At 43.3% G+C, this 17740-nt stretch overlaps 1 protein-coding gene across 1 annotated transcript in view; it reads left to right on the top strand.

Annotated features, from left to right (window-relative positions):
- The first annotated feature begins 16601 nt into the window (after positions 1–16601).
- Positions 16602–17740, top strand: part of gjc2 (gap junction protein gamma 2) — a 191775-nt gene continuing 190636 nt past the window's right edge. Inside the window, exon 1 of the mRNA XM_060825172.1 lies at positions 16602–16688. The gene's annotated coding sequence lies outside the window, so the exon portion shown is untranslated. The remainder of the gene's footprint in view (positions 16689–17740) is intronic.

Below are 17740 nucleotides of genomic sequence, written 5' to 3'. Positions count from 1 at the left end.
GTATTCGATGTCGCTATTAATAAGGCCTATGTTCTCAATTTCCTCTACTATCTTCAATAATCTGTGTTTCATATAGTCCCAACTTCTTTATTCCTGAAGTCTCTTTAGAATTGTATCGTTTATTTAATACTGTTCCTCTTTATTCTTCCTGTGGGAGTGAGTGGTTTGGTCAGCTCAGTTGGTTGGATGACTACTGTGGATTGCAGTGTAAAGAAAACAATACACTGCTTGTATACAAACATTTATACAAATGTTTAATCACTGTATCAGTTGTGGTTATTCATGGAGACTCATGAGAAAGAATGCCTGGTTAGCACCACTATGAACTTTCATCCAGTCTCAAAACAACTATTCAACAATATTTGGTTTCCAGTCACTCGCTAGATTAGTGTACATAGATTCATAGAGATCTACAGCATGGAAACAGACCCTTCGGTCCAACCTGTCCATGCTGACCAGATATCCCAACCTAATCTAGTCCCACCTGCCAGCACCCAGCCCATAATCCTCCAAATCCTTCCTATTCATATACTCATCCAAATGCCTCTTAAATGTTGCAATTGTACCAGCCTCCACTAATTCCTCTGGCAGCACATTTCATTCATTTACTACCCTCTGTGTGAAAAAGTTTTTTATATTAGATTAGACTTACAGCATCCAAGTCTCTCTGATAATTTATATTAGATTAGACTTACAGTGTGGAAACAGGCCCTTCGGCCCAACAAGTCCACACCGACCCGCCGAAGCGCAACCCACCCATACCCCTACATTTACCCCTTACCTAACACTACGGGCAATTTAGCTTGGCCAATTCACCTGACCCGCACATCTTTGTGACTGTGGGAGGAAACCGGAGCACCCGGAGGAAACCCACGCAGACACGGGGAGAACGTGCAAACTCCACACAGTCAGTCGCCTGAGTTGGGAATTGAACCCGGGTCTACAGGCGCTGTGAGGCAGCAGTGCTAACCACTGTGCCACCGTGCCGCCCATAGATCCCCTAGATCTCTTTTATATTTTTCCCCTCTCACCCTAAACCAATGCCTTCTAGTTCTGGACTCCTTGACCCCAGGGAAAAGACTTTGTCTATTTATTCTATCCATGCCCCTCATAATTTTGTAAACCTCTATAAGATCACCCCTCAGCCTCTGACACTCCAGGGAAAACAGCCCCAGCCTGTCCAACCTCTCCCTATAGCTCAATTACTCCGACTCTGGCAACATCCTTGTAAATTTTTTCTGAACCCTTTCAAGTTTCACAACATCTTTCCAATAGGAAGGAGACCAGAATTGCATGCAATATTGCAACAATGGTCTAACCAATGTCCTGGACAGCTACAACATGACCTCCCAACTCTGGTACTCAATACTCTGACTAACAAAAGAAAGCATACAAACGCCTTCTTCACTATCCTATCTACCTGCGACTCCACTTTCAATGAGCTATGAACCTGCACTCCAAGGTCTCTTTGTTCAGCAACACTCCCTAGGACCTTACCATTAAGTGTATAAGTCCTGCTAAGATTTGGTCTCCCAAATTGCAGCACCTCACATTCGTCCGAATTAAACTCCATCTGTTACTTTTCAGCCCATTGGCCCATCTGGTCCAGATCCTGTTGTAATCTGAGGTAACCCTCTTCGCTGTCTACTACACGTCCACTTTTGGTGTCATCTGCAAACTTACTAACTGTATCTCTTATGCTCACATCCAAATCATTTATGTAAATGACAAAAAGTAGAGGACCCAGCACTGATCCTTGTGGCACTCCACAGGTCACAGGGCTCCAGTCTGAAAAACAACCCTCCACCAACACTCTCTGTCTTCTACATTTGAGCTAGTTCTGAATCCAAATGGCTAGTTCTCCCTGTATTCCTTGCTAATAGATCTCCCATGGGGAACCTTGTCGAATACCTTACTGAAGTCCAAAGAGATCACATCTACTGTTCTGCCCTCATCAATCTTCTTTATTACTTCTTGAAAAAACTCAATCAAGTTTGTGAGACATGATTTCCCAAACAAAAAGCCATGTTGACTATTCGTAATTAGTCTTTGCCTTTCCAAATACATGTACATCCTGTCCTTCAGGATTCCCTCCAACAACTTGCCCACCACCGACGTCAGGCTCACTGGTCTATAGTTCCCTGGCTTGTCCTTACCACCCTTTTTAAACAGTGACCAGCCTTCAGTCTTCTGGCAACACACCTGTGACTATCGATGATACAAATATCTCAGCAAGAGGCCCAGCAATCACTTCCCTCGCTTTCCAGAGTTCTAGGGTACCCCTGATTAGGTCCTGGGGATATATCCACTTTTATGCGTTTCAAGACATCCAGCACTTCCTCCTCTGTAATATGGACATTTTACAAGATGTCACCATCTATTTCCCTACATTCTACATCTTGCATATCCTTTTCCACAGTGATGCAAAATACTCATTTAGTATGTCCCCCATTTTCTACGGCTCCACCCAAAGTCCATCTTGCTGATCTTTGAGGGGTCCTATTCTTTCCCTAGTGAGCCTTTTGTCCTTAAAGTACTTGTAAAAATCCCTTCGGATTCTCCTTAATTCTATTTGCCAAAGCTATCTCATGTCCCCTTTTTTGCCCTCCTGATTTCCCTCTTAAGTATACTCCTGCTGCCTTTATACTCTGCTCAGGATTCACTCGATCTGTCCTGTCGACACCGTATATTTAGCCAAAGAGTCATAGAGATGTACAGCATGGAAACAAACCCTTCGGTCCAACCCGTCCATGCCGACTAGATATCCTAACCTAATCTTGTCCCACCTGTCAGCACCCGGCCCATAACCCTCCAAACCTTTCCTATTCATATACATCCAAATGCCTCTTAAATGTTGCAATTGTACCAGCCTCCACCACTTCCTCTGGTAGCTCATTCCATTTCACTGTGTGAAAAAGTTGGCCCTTAGGTCTCTTTTATATCTTTCCCCTCTCACCCGAAACCAATACCCTCTAGTTCTTGATTTCTCGACCCCAGGGAAAATACTTTGTCTATTTATCCTATCCATGCCCCTCATAATTTTGTAAACCTCTATAAAGTCACCCCTCAGCCTCCGACACTCCAGGGAAAACAGCCACAGCCTGTTCAGCCTCTCCGGATAGGTCAAATCCTCCAACCCTGGCAACATCCTCGTAAATCTTTTCTGAACCCTTTCAAGTTTCACAACATCTTTCCGATAAGAAAGAGACCAGAATTGCACGCAATATTGCAACAGCGGCCTAACCAAAGTCCTGTACAGTCGCAACATAATCTCCCAACTCCTGTGCTCTACACTCTGACCAATAAAAGAAAGCATACCAAACACCTTCTTCACTATTCTATCTACCTGCAACTCCAATTTCAAGGAGCTATGAACCTGCACTCCAAGGTCTCTTTGTTCAGCAACATTCCCTAGGACCTTACCATTAAGTATATAAGTCCTGCTAAGATTTGATTTCCCAAACTGCAGCACCTCGCATTTATCTGAATTAAACTCCATTCGCCACTTCTCAGCCCATTGGCCCATCTGGTCAAATTCCTGTTGTATTCTGAGGTAACCCTCTTCGCCGTCCACTACGCCTCCAATTTTGGTGTCATCTGCAAACTTACTAACTATACCTCTCGTGCTCACATCCAAATCATTTATGTAAATGACAAAAAGTAGAGGACCCAGCACCGATCCTTGTGGCACTCCACCGGTCACAGGCCTCCAATCTGAAAAACAACCCTCCACCAACACCCTCTGTCTTCTACATTTGAGCCAGTTCTGAATCCAAATGGCTAGTTCTTCCTGTATTCCGTGAGATCCAACCTTGTTAATAAGTCTCCCATGGAGAACCTTGTTGAATGCCTTACTGAAGTCCATAGAGATCACATCTACCGCTCTGCCCTCATCAATCCTCTTTGTTACTTCTCCAAAGAACTCAATCAACTTTGTGAGACATGATTTCCCAAACAAAAAGCCATGTTGACTATCCCTAATTAATCTTTGCCTTTCCAAATACATCCTGTCCCTCAGGATTCCTGTCAACAACTTGCCCACCACTGACATCAGGCTCACTGGTCTATAGGTCCCTGGCCTGTCCTTATCACCCTTCTTAAACAACAGCACCACATTAGCCAACCTTCAGTCTTCCGGCAACACACCTGTGACTATCGATGATACAAATATCGCAGCAAGAGGCCCAGCAATCACTTCCCTAGCTTTCCACAGAGTTCTTGGGTACACCTGATTAGGTCCTGGGGATTTATCCACCTTTATGCATTTCAAGACATCCAGCACTTCCTCCTCTGTAATATGGACATTTTACAAGATGTCACCATCTATTTTCCTACATTCTACACCTTGCATATCCTTTTCCACAGTGATGCAAAATACTTGTTTAGTATGTCCCCCATTTTCTGCGGCTCGACCCAAAGTCTGTCTTGCTGATCTTTGAGGGGCCCTATTCTTTCCCGAGTTAGCCTTTGTCCTTAACATACTTGTAAACACCCTTCGGATTCTCCTTAATTCTATTTGCCAAAGCTATCTCATGTCCCATTTTGCCCTCCTGATATTCCTCTTACGTATACTCCTTCTGCCTTTATAATTTTCTAAGGATTCACTCGATCTATCCTGTCTACACCTTACATTTAGTCATAGAGTCATAGAGATGGACAGCATGGAAACAGACCCTTTGGTCCAACCCATCCATGCCAACCAGATATCCTAACCTAATATAGTCCCACCTACCAGCACCTGGCCCAAATCCCTCCAAACCCTTCCTATTCATATACCCATCCAAATGCCTCTTAAATGTTGCAATTGTACCAGCCTCCACCACTTCCTCTGGCAGCTCATTCCATACACTTACTCCCCTCTGTGTGAAAAGGTTGCCCCTTAGGTCTCTTTTATATCTTTCCCCTCTCACCCTAAACCAAAACCCTCTAGTTCTGGACTTCCCGACCCCAGGGAAAAGACTTTGTCTATTTATCCTATCTATGCCCCTCATAATTTTGTAAACCTCTATAAGGTCACCTGTCAGCCTCCGACACTCCATGGAAAACAGCCCTAGACTGTTAAGCCTCTCTGGATAGCTCAAATGCTCCAACCCTGGCAACATTCTTGTAAATCTTTTCTGAACCCTTTCAAGTTTCATTACATCTTTCCGATAGGAAGGTGACCAGAATTGCAAGCAATATTCCAACAGTGGCCTAACCAATGTCCTATATAGCCGCAACATGATCTCCCAACTCCTGTACTCAACTCACTGACCGATAAAGGAAAGCATACCAAACGCCTTTTTCACTATCCTATCTACCTGTGACTCCACTTTCAAGGATCTATGAACCTGCATTCTAAGGTCTCTTTGTTCAGCAACACTCCCTAAGACCTTACCATAAAGTGTATAAGTCCTGCTAAGATTTGATTTCCCAAAATGCAGCATCTCGCATTTATCTGAATTAAACTCCATCTGCCACATCTCAGCCCAGTAGCTCATCTGGTCAAGATCCTGTTGTATTCTGAGGTAAACCTCTTCACTGTCCACTACACCTCCAATTTTGGTGTCATCTGCAAACTTACTAACTATACCTTTTATGCTCGCATCCAAATCATTTATGTACATACAAAAAGTAGAGGACCCGGCACCGATCCTTGTGGCACTCCACGGGTCACAGGCCTCCAGTCTGAAAAACAACCCTCCACCAACACTCTCTGTCTTCTACATTTGAGCAAGTTCTGAATCCAAATGGCTAATTCTCTCTATATTCCGTGAGATCTAACCTTGCTAATAAGTCTCCTATGGGGAGCCTTGTCGAACACCTTACTGAAGTCCATGTAGATCACATATACTGCTCTGCCCTCATCAATCCTCTTTGTTACTTCCTCAAAAAACTCAATCAAGTTTGTGAGACATGATTTCCAATGCACAAAGCCAAGTTGACTATCCCTAATCAGTCCTTGCCTTTCCAAATACATGTACATCCTGTCCCTCAGGATCCCCTCCAACAACTTGCCCACCACCTATGTCCGGCTCACTAGTCTATAGTTCCCTGGCTTGTTGTTACTACCCTTCTTTAACAGTATTCCATGGTTTTGAACATTGCTGCCATATCTATTATTTAATACTTTCTTCAATGTATTTTGAAAGTCAACAAGCATCACATCAATCACATTAGTTTTTCATTAACCTCAATGTAAAACATAATCAAGTTAGTTGAATACAAATTGTTCTTAACAAATTGGGCTTCTCCTAATTAATTCACAGTTGATTAACTAATTTAGTTATTGTTTTTCTCCAATAACATTTCTAAATGTTTTCCCCCAATCAAAGTTAAACTGACTGTCCTATAGTTCCTGGATGTATTCTTTTATGACTAGGTGAGCAGAGTTTTCATTTTTTTTAATCCGCTGGGTGGCCACAAAAATGATTTTACATTATTTTCAGCATGCAGCACATAATGGGGGAGACAGTAGCCTAGCGATATTGTTGCTAAACTATTAATTTAGAGACCCAGGTAATGTAGGGACCCAGGTTTGAATTCCGCTATGGCAGATGGTGGAATTTGAAATAAGAAAACATGAAACCATTGTCGATTATCTGAGAAAAAAAAATCTGATTCACTAATGACCTTTGGGGAAGGAAATCCCATCCATTTCAGGTCTGGATGACATGTGACTCCAGAACTACAGGACTCTCAACTGTCCTCTGGGCAATGAATACTGGCATCACCAATGAGGCCCATCTCCTGTGAATGAATAAAACAAACTTCCCATTCTTTTAACCTCCAATGGACATAGTTCCAACCTGTTTAGTATTTGCTAATATGACAATCCCTCCATACCAGGGATTATGCTCGTGAACCTTCTTTGAACTGCCTCCAATAAAGTCATATATTTCATTAAAATAAGGGAACCAGATATGCTCATGTATTCCAGTTGTGGTCTCACCAGCACTTGTGCAGTTGCAGTAAGATTAATGGGCAGGAAACAGCAAGTGGAGATAAAGAGATCTTTTTCATGTTGTCAACCATAACCAATGGGATCAGTACTGTGACCACAATTATTTATAATATGTATTAATGACTTGGAGGAAGAAAGAGAAAGCACTATCGCCAAATTTACAGAAAATATAAGTGGAAAGGCAAGTTGTGAAAGAGGTACAAACTGTTTACAGAAGAATATTGATAGGTTAAGTAAGTTAGCAACTGATTTTTTTTTTGTTTGATTTAAATACAGTACCTAAACACAGTGAAAAGTTTTGTTTTGCATGCAGTACAGACAGATCATAACATAGAAGGACATACAGATCATAGGGTGTTTAGACAGAGTGAGGCATACAAGGTTATGGTTGCAAAGGAGGTGCACAAAAGCAAGATCAACATTAGATTTGAAATTAGAGAGATCCATTCAGCAGTCTAATAACAGCAGGGAAGAAGCTGTTAATACATGTATTTAAGCTTCTGTATCATTTGCCTGATGGAAGAGGTTGGGAGAGAGTATTACCATGGTGGGAGGGGTCTTTGATGCTATTGACAGCCTTTCTGTGGCATTGGGAAGTGTAAGTGGAGTCCATGGATGGGAGATTGGCTTGCATAATGATCTAGGCTGTGTATACAACTTTCTGTAGCTTCTTACGATCCTGGGCAGTTGGTGAGGGTCCTTATGGACATGCTGAATTTCCTAAATTGCCTGAGGAAGAAAAGGCATTGTTGTGCTGTCTTGACCATCACAGCAGCGTGGAAGGTCCAGGACAGATTGTTGGTTATCGTCACTCCTCGGAACTTGATACTCTTGACTCTCTCCACCTTAGCTCCATTGATGTCGAAAGGGGTGTGCCCTCCTTTTTTCTTTCTGAAGTTAATGGTCAGTTCTTTAGTTTTGCTGACATTGAGGTAGAGATTTTTATATTTGCACCAGACACCAAGCATTCTATCTCCTTCCAGCATTCTGACTCGTTATTGTTTGAAATCTGGCCTACTACGTTGTGTCATCAACAAACTCGTAGGTGGAATTCGAATGAAATTTAGCCATACAGTCTTGAGCGTACTCGGAGTACAGTCAGAGGTTGAGTACACATCCTTGCAAGGCGCCAGTGTGGAGGATATCATGGAGGAGGTGCTGATTGCGGTCTGTGGGTCAGGAAGCTGAGGATCCAGTTACAGAGGGTGGAGCCAAGACTTAGATCTTGGAGTTTTGAGATTAGTTTGGGTTTATAGTGTTGAAGGTGGAACTGCAGTCGATGAGTAGGAGCCTGACATAGGTATCCTTATTATCCAGATGTTCCAGAGATGAGTGTAGGGCTAAGGAAATGGCATCCACTGTAGATCTGTTTCGCTAGTAGGTAAATTACAAGGGATCAAGGCAGGCTAAGAGGCTAGAGTTGATGTGAGCCATAACTATCGTCTCGAAGCACTTCATGGTTATGGAGATCAAAGCCACCGTTTGATAGTCATTGAGGCACATTACATGTGTTTTCCTTGGTATGGGGAGGATGGTGGGGTTTAGATCAGAGTGGTGCTGGAAAAGCACAGCAGGTCAGGCAGCATCCGAGGAATTTCCTGCTCCTCGGATGCTGCCTGACCTACTGTACTTTTCCAGCACCACTCAGATCTAAACTCTGGTTTCCAGCATCTGCAGTCCTCACTTTTGCCCATTGGGATGATGGTGGTCTTCTTGAAACAGATGGTGACTTCAGATTGTAGTATAATGTGGGAAATTGTGAAGTTGTTTATTTTGGAAGGAAGAAGAAAAGAACAGAATATTATTTAAAAGGAGAAAAATTGAAGGTAGCTGCAACACAATGTGACTTGGAGATTACAGTGTATGAAACACAGAATTTTAGTATACAGCTGTAGCAGGTAATCAGGAAGGCTAATGAAATGTTGGCCCTTATTTCAAAGGAGTTGGATTATAAGAGTTATGGTCTCAGCATTGATCACAGTCACCATCCTAAAAAAGAAGCCCTATCCCCACTTCCCTGTTTCCTGCCAATGGGTTAATTCTCTAACCAAGCCAATATACACCATGGACTCTTATTTTATGACTTAAGCTTTTGCGATGTACCTTGTTGAATGCCTTCTGGAAGTCCAAATACAACTCATCTACTGATTCTCCTCTATCCACTCTGGTTGAGACTTCCTTGAAATATTCAAATAAATTACTTAGACATGATTTCCATTTAATGAATGCATGTTAACTCTGCTTGATTAGATTATGATTTTTCAAATGTTCTGCTATTACTTCCTTAATAATTGATTCCGGTGCTTTTCTAACGTTAGACATTAGACTAATCAGCCTATAATTACCTGCTTTTTACCTCCCTCTCTTTTTGAATATGGTATCATGTCAGCAGTATTCCAATCTTCAGGTATTTCTCCAGAATCCATTAACCATTAGAAAATGATAACCTATGCATCTACTATCTATGTAGCTACCTCCTTTAGGATTCTAGGAAGCAAGCCATCAGGACCAGGGGACTTATCTGCCTTTAGCAGACTAGTAGACTAGTTTGTCTACTGCTACTTCTTTAGTGATGGTGATGGTACTTAATTCTTCCCTTTTTTAAGAGTATTAATGGTATGTTTGAAGTATCTTCCACTGTAAACACTGATGCAAAATATCTATTTAACTCCTCTGCTATTTCCTTGTTTCTCAAGACCATCTCCCTAGATTCATTTTCTAAAGTTCCCATTTTCACTTTGACCTACCTCTTCCTTTTTATATATTTAAAGAAGCTTTTCTTGTCAATTTTATATTCCTCACTAGCTGGTCCCTGTAGTTTATTTTCTCTGTCGTTATTACCTTTTAAATCTTCCTTCCCTGGATTCTGCAGGGATATCATTGACTTTAGTTTCCTGATATGATTTTTCTTTCTACTTGAGACTATCCTTAACTTCCTTGGTTTGCAATGGAAGTTAGAATTTTTCCTCCTTACTGGGATATGGTTTTGCTGAGATTCATGAATTATTTCCTTAAATGACTGCCAAAGCCTGCTGACTGTGATTTCTGCTAACCTATTACTCAATTCACTTTAGCTAAGTCTATCCTTATTTCATTGTGATTCCCTTTATTCAAGTTAAACACAGTTGCCTCTGACCCAAGTTCTTCAGTCATAAACTCAACATTGAATTCGATCATGTTTTGATCACAACTTCCTAAGGGATCTTTTACTCTGAGGTCATTTATTAAACTTGCCTCATTACGCATTAGCAGATCCAAGGTAGCCTGTTCCCTGGTTAGTTCCATGATATATTGACCTAGGAAACTATTCGTAACGCACCCTATGAATTTGTTGTCATAGCGACCATTTCCAATCTAATTAACTTAAACAACTCAAAGATTAAAGTCACCCATAACTATTGTTCTATTCTTTTTAAATGCTCCTATTATTGATGGATTTTATAGTCTTTCCCAAAGAGTGGCTACTGTCTGAGGGTCTGTATATTACTCCAACCAATGTCTTCTTTCTCTTTCTGTTGTTTATATCCATCCAAATGAAGTCCACACCATCCACACAACTCACACAACTAGATGATCTCACACAACTGTCCTCATTTCATTTCTCACCTTTTCCATCCCTCCTGTCTCTCTGAAAGGTCAAATATCCATCAATGTTAAGTTCCCAGTTTTAATCTCATTGTAACCATGTTTCCATAATGGCTATGAGATTATAATCATTTATCTTGATTTGCACCATCAATTTGTCTGCCTTATTCCTAATGCTTCGTACATTGAGATATAATTCTTTAAATTTGTTCTTTTATCAAATTTCCCTACACTTTAATCATTTATTGGCACAATTTAACATTCATATATTCATTTATTTTCTGGTAATAATCAGTACCGCCACTAAACTGCAATCCTACCTTCTCATTTACCTTTGATTTTCTTATTTTCCATGCAACTGAATCCACCCACCAGAAAGAGAGTGTATCAAATGCAGCAACTTTGGGATGAAGGGAGTGTTGAATTTTGGATTTCCTGGATTTTGGACATCCAACTGTTTAAGACCCTGGAATTCACAGAGATGTTGAACAGAGGAATGATCTTGAAGCAGACAATAAAACTTCAAAGTTTGTGCGAAGATTTGTAGCTCGGGTGCTTGTTGTAGTGGTTCTGTTCGCCGAGCTGGAAGTTTTTGTTGCAAACGTTTCGTCCCCTGGCTAGGAGACATCATCAGTGCTGTGGAGCCTCCTGCAAAGCGCTTCTTTGATGTTTCTTCCGGCATTTATAGTGTTCGGCATTCGTGTAGAAACCGGAGTTGTTCATATGTTGCGCTTAGGCGGTTAGCGCAGGATTCCCATTTCCTGGCTTGTCTCAGCATCTCTCGCACGTAAGTGTTCAAAGTTTGTGCGAAGATTTGTAGCTCGGGTGCTTGTTGTAGTGGTTCTGTTCACCGAGCTGGAAGTTTTTGTTGCAAACGTTTCGTCCCCTGGCTAGGAGACATCATCAGTGCTGTGGAGCCTCCTGCGAAGCGCTTCTTTGATGTTTCTTCCGACATTTATAGTGTCGGGATCCATGTTCGCTTGATAGTAGATGCTTCTATCCAATCTTCCTGCGCACTCAGTATCCTACCACATCAGATGCATTGAGCTGCAAATGAAAGAATAGTCCTAAGAACCCAGTCACTTGCCCCAGATAGTGTCACGGATAACGGTGGTGCCTCTGATGCTGGTGAGCCACATCGCATTCCCTAACAGTAGCCTGTCTTTCCCTCACCCTCATCACCATCTACTCACTGACTCTGGAGAAGAATCAAAGCCAAGGAAAGCCCACCATCTGGAAGACTGAATAACGATCCCCCTTCTCATTCTGAGACAGAAACAATCCGACACAGCAGAACTGAAAGCAAGAAGACAGTGAGGAAAATAATTATAATCAAAAATACAGACCTTAGATCAAAACCCACCACCATTTCAAAATGTCCGATATGCGGACTGCACTGATTTTTGGACATTTGGATTTTGGATAGCCATCATGAATGTGATTTTTGGAGGTGTTCTGACATATTGCAATGATAATATATTTTGAATTGGTTGTTTGCAGAATTAATTAAAATATTATGATCATTCATGTAATTTTTCGAGATAATTCATTCAGTTATGAAAGTAATTAAAATTAATAAAATTAAAGTGATTTTGACCCTATAAAGTGTGCAGTGATGTCATTTTTGGAGCTTTTCAGGCTTGTAATCATACAAACATGATTAATTTTTTAATTAATTCATTTTTCTAATCAACCTGTTCAGAGATATTATTATATACCTCTGGAGTAGGTAGGATTTGAATTCGGACCTCCCAGTTTGGGAATAAGGATACTATCACTGCACTAAGGGAGTCCCCAAAACAACACAAGCACCATTGGAATTTGAACACAGGATCTTCTGCTCAGCAGGCAGGCACTTTGACAAGGTAGGTTATGGTGCCATTAACAAACATGATTAAATTTTTAATTTAATCTATTTACCTAATCAATCAGCATGGTTTCATGCGAGGGAAATAATGTCTCACAAACTTGATTGAGTTTGATGTGGAAGTAATCTAGAAGATTGACGAGGCATTACTTGGACTTGAGTAAAGCCTTTGACAAGGTTCTGTGTGGTAGACTAATTAGATTACATGGGATTCAGGGTGAGCTTGCCAAATTGGGATACAAAATTTCCTTGATGGCAGGAGACAGAGAGCGATGGCGGAGAGTTGTTATTCAAACCGGAGAGTTCTGACCAGCAGTATTCCACAGGAATCAATGCTGGGTCCACTTTTGTTTCTCATTTATGTAAGCAATTTGGACGAGAAGTTAGGAGGCATGGTTAATACATTTGTGGATGACACCAACATTGATGGTATTGTGGACAGTGAAGAAGGTTATCTAAGATTACAAAGAGATTTGATCAATTTGGTTAATGGGCTAAAGAGTGGCAGATGGACTTTAATTTGGATAAATGTGAGCTATTGCATTTTGGTAAAACAAACAAAGACAGGACTTACATAATTAAAAGTCGGACCTTGGGTAAGGTTGTAGAACAGAGTAACCTAGGGGTTCAAGTACATAATTCTTTGAAGTTTTCATCATAAAATGAGAGGGTTTCCTTTATTGGTCAGAGTACTGAGTACCAGACTTGGTTAGGCCACTGTTGGAATATTGCGTGCAGTTCTGGTCTCCGTCCTATTGGAAAGGTGTTGTGGAATTTGAAAGGGTTCAGAAAAGATTTACAAGGATGTTGCCAGGGTTGGAGGATTTGAGCTGTAGGGAGAGGTTGAATGGGCTGGGGCTGTTTTCTCTGGAGTGTCTGAGGGGTGACCTTATAGAGGTTTATAAAATCATGACGGGCATGGATAGGGTAAATAGACAAAGTCTTTTCCCTGGGGTGAGGGAGTTCAGAACTAGAGAGCATAGGTTTAGGGTGAGAGGGGAAAGATATAAAGGAGACCTGAGGGGCAACTTTTTCACGCAGTGAGTGGTACGTGTATGGAATGAGCTGCCAGAGGAAGTGGTGAAGGCTGGTACAATTGCAACATTTAAAAGGCATCTGGATGGGTATATAAATAGGAAGAGTTTGGAGGGATATGGGCCGGGTGCTGGCAGGTGGGACTAGATTGGGTTGGGATATCTGGCCGGCATGGACAAGTTAGACTGAAGAGTCTGTTTCCATGCTGTACATCTCTATGACTCTATGACTATAAATGGCGGATTGTGTTCATCAAACACTTCCAGAAATCTTAGCCCCTCTCCCTTACATCAAAGACATCTTGGAAATGATTGCCAGACTAATCAGACCCCTTGGCTTCAATGGTAGCACACAAACCCACCAACACGCTAAAACAGTAGCTAATGAACTTGAAGGACCCTGTACAGATAACAAGCAAAACTAATGTCATACATCCAGAACCTCAAACTGAGCTTCAAATCTTCTTAAAACTCGCGAACAGTTCTTGCTGTTAATCTGGCTGTCAGTCTGAGTGTGTGAAGGGTAAAAAGGGGAGGTAGGTGTACTTAGAGATGGAGTAATAGGTGTGGAGAAATGAGGTTGGCGAGGGAGTACAGAGGATGTGGATAGTGTAGGGCACCGATATGAAAACATAGCCTGAGTCTGACAAAATTAAACAGCATGCAGTAGGGAAAGCAAGAGTTTAAAGGTATTAGCTTAGAATAGTCTACACCAACATTAGGAAATGCCACACACATAGAAACTAGAAAACAAGGTTCCAACCAGAACCACATAAACTAGCATGCATTACTCTAAATGGATGGGTGACTAGATGAAGAGATATACAATAATTCAGTCAGGTAGATGGTTAGATAAACAAATAGCTTGACCAAATTATCCTCAAAGCTCATGACCAGAAATGTACAAATGTGTGAGAAACATTACCCTGCAAGGACTCTGAAAAACAGGCAGAAAACCATATCAACGGCTGAACATCAGCTCGCCACTGCCAGACATGACCAGTACTCTCTCATTTCCAACCACACAGACAACGAAGGACACAAATTCAACTGGGATAATGTAACCATCTTAACTGGTTAAACTGGGACACACGAGACAATTTCTTGAAGCCTAGCACTCTAACTGGAACTCAATTGAACTGCATCCCATATACAAACAACTCAGATGCAGAACCCAAAATGCCAAAAAACAGAGACACATAAATACCAGGTGTGAGAAACCACCAACACCTTATCAAAGATGCACTGACAATGTCACCCATTGACGTGACAAGTAAACCACACCATCTCAGTGAACGAATCTATGACCTCATATGAAAGACATATTTGAAAAACAAGCATAGTGATAGAAGGAGCCCTGGGACCAATACTCGTAAGAAGGGCAGCCATGAATCAGGGGCTCAGATGACACAGCGAGAATCAGGGAGCAACTCTCAATCATGCGGTCTTGAGATCAGGGAGCTAGAGAACAGGAGTACACTCCAAACCAGAACCTGATCACCTGTGTTTTTTTTACTGTATTCTGTTAAAGAAATAAGGCTTGTATTATTTGATTCTAATTAGTGAGTATTTATCTGACAACTTCAGTTTCACTTTGAGCAAAAAAAATTGCTGAAAAGCAAAATAGACAAGATATAGGAAGGGTGAGAGGCAAGAGAGAGCAAGGGCTGAGAAATCAGGAGATGGTGTAACTTTGAGCAGGGTGGGTGCAGGGGTTTTGGATTGAAATTTGAGGAAGGGGTAGAGGGGCAGGGGTGTGGTTTGGACATGGAGAATTGGATAGTGATGTCGGCGAGGGAAAGAGGATGAGGAAGAGGGAAAATGGGTGCGAGCAAGTGCAGAAATAGGAGGGCAAGGGTAAGTGGAAATGGGTGGATGGAGAAGGGATAGTATTGGCTGTGGAAGGGGGATGGGCAGAGCAGAGGTATGGAAGGGTGAATGTGGACAAGATTCAATAAGGTTGAGAAAGTTGGGGACCTTTGTGCAGCTGGGTAGACAGAACAGGAGAGGACAGGGCAGGGTCTGTAGATAGCAAACATAGGAAGAGGTGAAGAATAGGGAAGGAAGGGGCGAGAGATGGGAGAGGTGGGGATGAGATGGGGACGGGCTGGTGAGGGGGGAAGGATAGGCAGGAGAGGTAGGAGGATGGGGATATGCTGTGGGGCACAGGTGGGGATAGGATGTCAGGAATGGGGGTAGTGCAGAGGACGAGGGTCAGGTGGCAGTGGGAGTGGGGTAGAGGGCTGTTGTAGGGCAGGGCAGTGGGTCAGTGGGCTTGGTGGGGCAGACACCTCGTGGCAGTGGGGCAGACATCTGGGGGCTGTGGAGAGGCCTGGGGGCAGTGGGGGAGGGGCTGACGGCTTGGGGAAGTGGCGCAGAAAGCTAGTTGGGGTTGTGGCAGAGGGCAGGGGGAGTGGGGGTGGGGCAGGGGTCTTGATGGGACTTTGGTGAGGGAAAAAGGGCTGGATGGGGGAGAGCAGAAGGCTGGGTGAGGCAGCGGGGCATAGATCAGAGGGCTGGGGGGAGCAGAGTGAGGGAGAGGCAGTGGGGATGGGTCAGAGGGTTGTGTTGGAGCAGTGGGGATGGGGCAGTGGGGGTAGGGTAGAGTGAGGGAAGGGCATTAGGGATGGGTCAGAGGGTTGTGTTGGAGCAGTGGGGGTAGAGCAGAGTGAGGGTAGGGCAGAGTGAGGGAAGGGCAGTGGGGGTGGGTCAGAGGGTTGTGTTGGAGCAGTGGGGGTAGGGCAGAGTGAGGGAAGGGCAGTGGGGGTGGGTCAGAGGGTTGTGTTGGAGCAGTGGGGGTGGGTCAGAGAGCTGGATGGGGGGGGGAGAGGGGTGAGGGGGCGGGGCCAGGTTCAGCATGGTAATATGGGGGCGGGGCAGAGCCGGTGCCCAGGTGGGACCTCTCCCCTTCCCTCCCGTCGCGCGCTCGGAGCCCGCCTCTCGGGCGGAATATTCCTGTCAGAACTTGGGTGGCAGTTGGTGAGAGTATTCACCGCCGGGCCTTCACCCTTTCTTTTAGTAAATGGGCGCGAAGCCCGCTTTGGCCGGTTGAGAGGGTTGTCGCGCGGGGGTGGTGGGGGTGGGAAGAGTTCTCCCCAATTCCTCGGGGACGATGTGAAGTAATTTATCCGGGACGGTGGGAGAGTTATTTACGGGTGACGATGGAAGTGCAAAAGCTGGAGGCAGATGGTGAGGGGATGGAGATCCATCGAGCGAAGCACCACTGAGAACAACCGGAGGGTGAAGAAATCAAACCAAAGTGAGTGAAGTACTGTACCAACTGAATGTGGACAATCCAGAAGCTTCTTCCTTTCAGAGAGAGAGAGAGAGAGAGAAAAAATCCTCTCTTCGTTTTTGAGTATTAATGCCGACCGGTGACTGCAAGGGGTTGTTTTAAAACCATGGGATACTTCCTTTTAAAAGGGATGATGTGGAGGAGCTGATGTTGGACTAGGGTGGACCATGTTTAAAAATCACATAACACCAGGTTATAGTCCAACAGGTTTAATTGAAAGCACTGTTTTTGGAGCACTGGAGAATAAGACCGAAACCTGCAACCCATTCTGAAAGATGAAAGACTTAACACCATAGAACATAGAAAAATACAGCGCAGTACAGGCCCTTCGACCCTTGATGTTGTGCTGACCCAAGCCCACCTAACCTACACTAGCCCACTTTCCTCCATATGCCTATCCATTGCCCGTTTAAATGCCCATAAAGAGGGAGAGTCCACCACTGTTACTGGCAGGACATTCCATGAACTCACGACTCGCTGAGTAAAGAATCTACCCCTAACATCAGTCCTATACCTACCACCCCTTAATTTAAAGCTATGCCCCCTCGTAATAGCTGACTCCATACGTGGAAAAAGGTTCTCATGGTCAACCCTATCTAAACCCCTAATCATTTTGTACACCTCTATCAAGTCACCCCTAAACCTTCTTTTCTCCAATGACAATAGCCCCAAGTGCCTCAGCCTTTCCTCATATGATCTTCCTACCATACCAGGCAACATCCTGGTAAACCTCCTCTGCACCCATTCCAGTGCCTCCACATCCTTCCTATAGGATGGCGACCAAAACTACACACAATACTCCAGATGCGGCCGCACCAGAGTCTTATACAACTGCAACATGACCTCAGGACTCCGGAACTCAGTTCCTCTACCAATCCAGAGTTGTTCAATATGTCATTTCAGTAGCATGATGCTGTGATCTTTTGCTATTAATTTTGTGTCTTATGCTTCACAACCACCTGATGAAGGATCAGTGCTCAGAAAACTAATCATAGAGATGTACAGCACGGTCCAAC

The sequence above is a fragment of the Hemiscyllium ocellatum genome, chromosome 5 (assembly GCF_020745735.1).
Source record: "Hemiscyllium ocellatum isolate sHemOce1 chromosome 5, sHemOce1.pat.X.cur, whole genome shotgun sequence".
Classification (NCBI taxonomy): domain Eukaryota; kingdom Metazoa; phylum Chordata; class Chondrichthyes; order Orectolobiformes; family Hemiscylliidae; genus Hemiscyllium; species Hemiscyllium ocellatum.
Note: the sequence above shows the minus strand (reverse complement) of the source record. Positions and strands in the feature narration are given on the sequence as shown.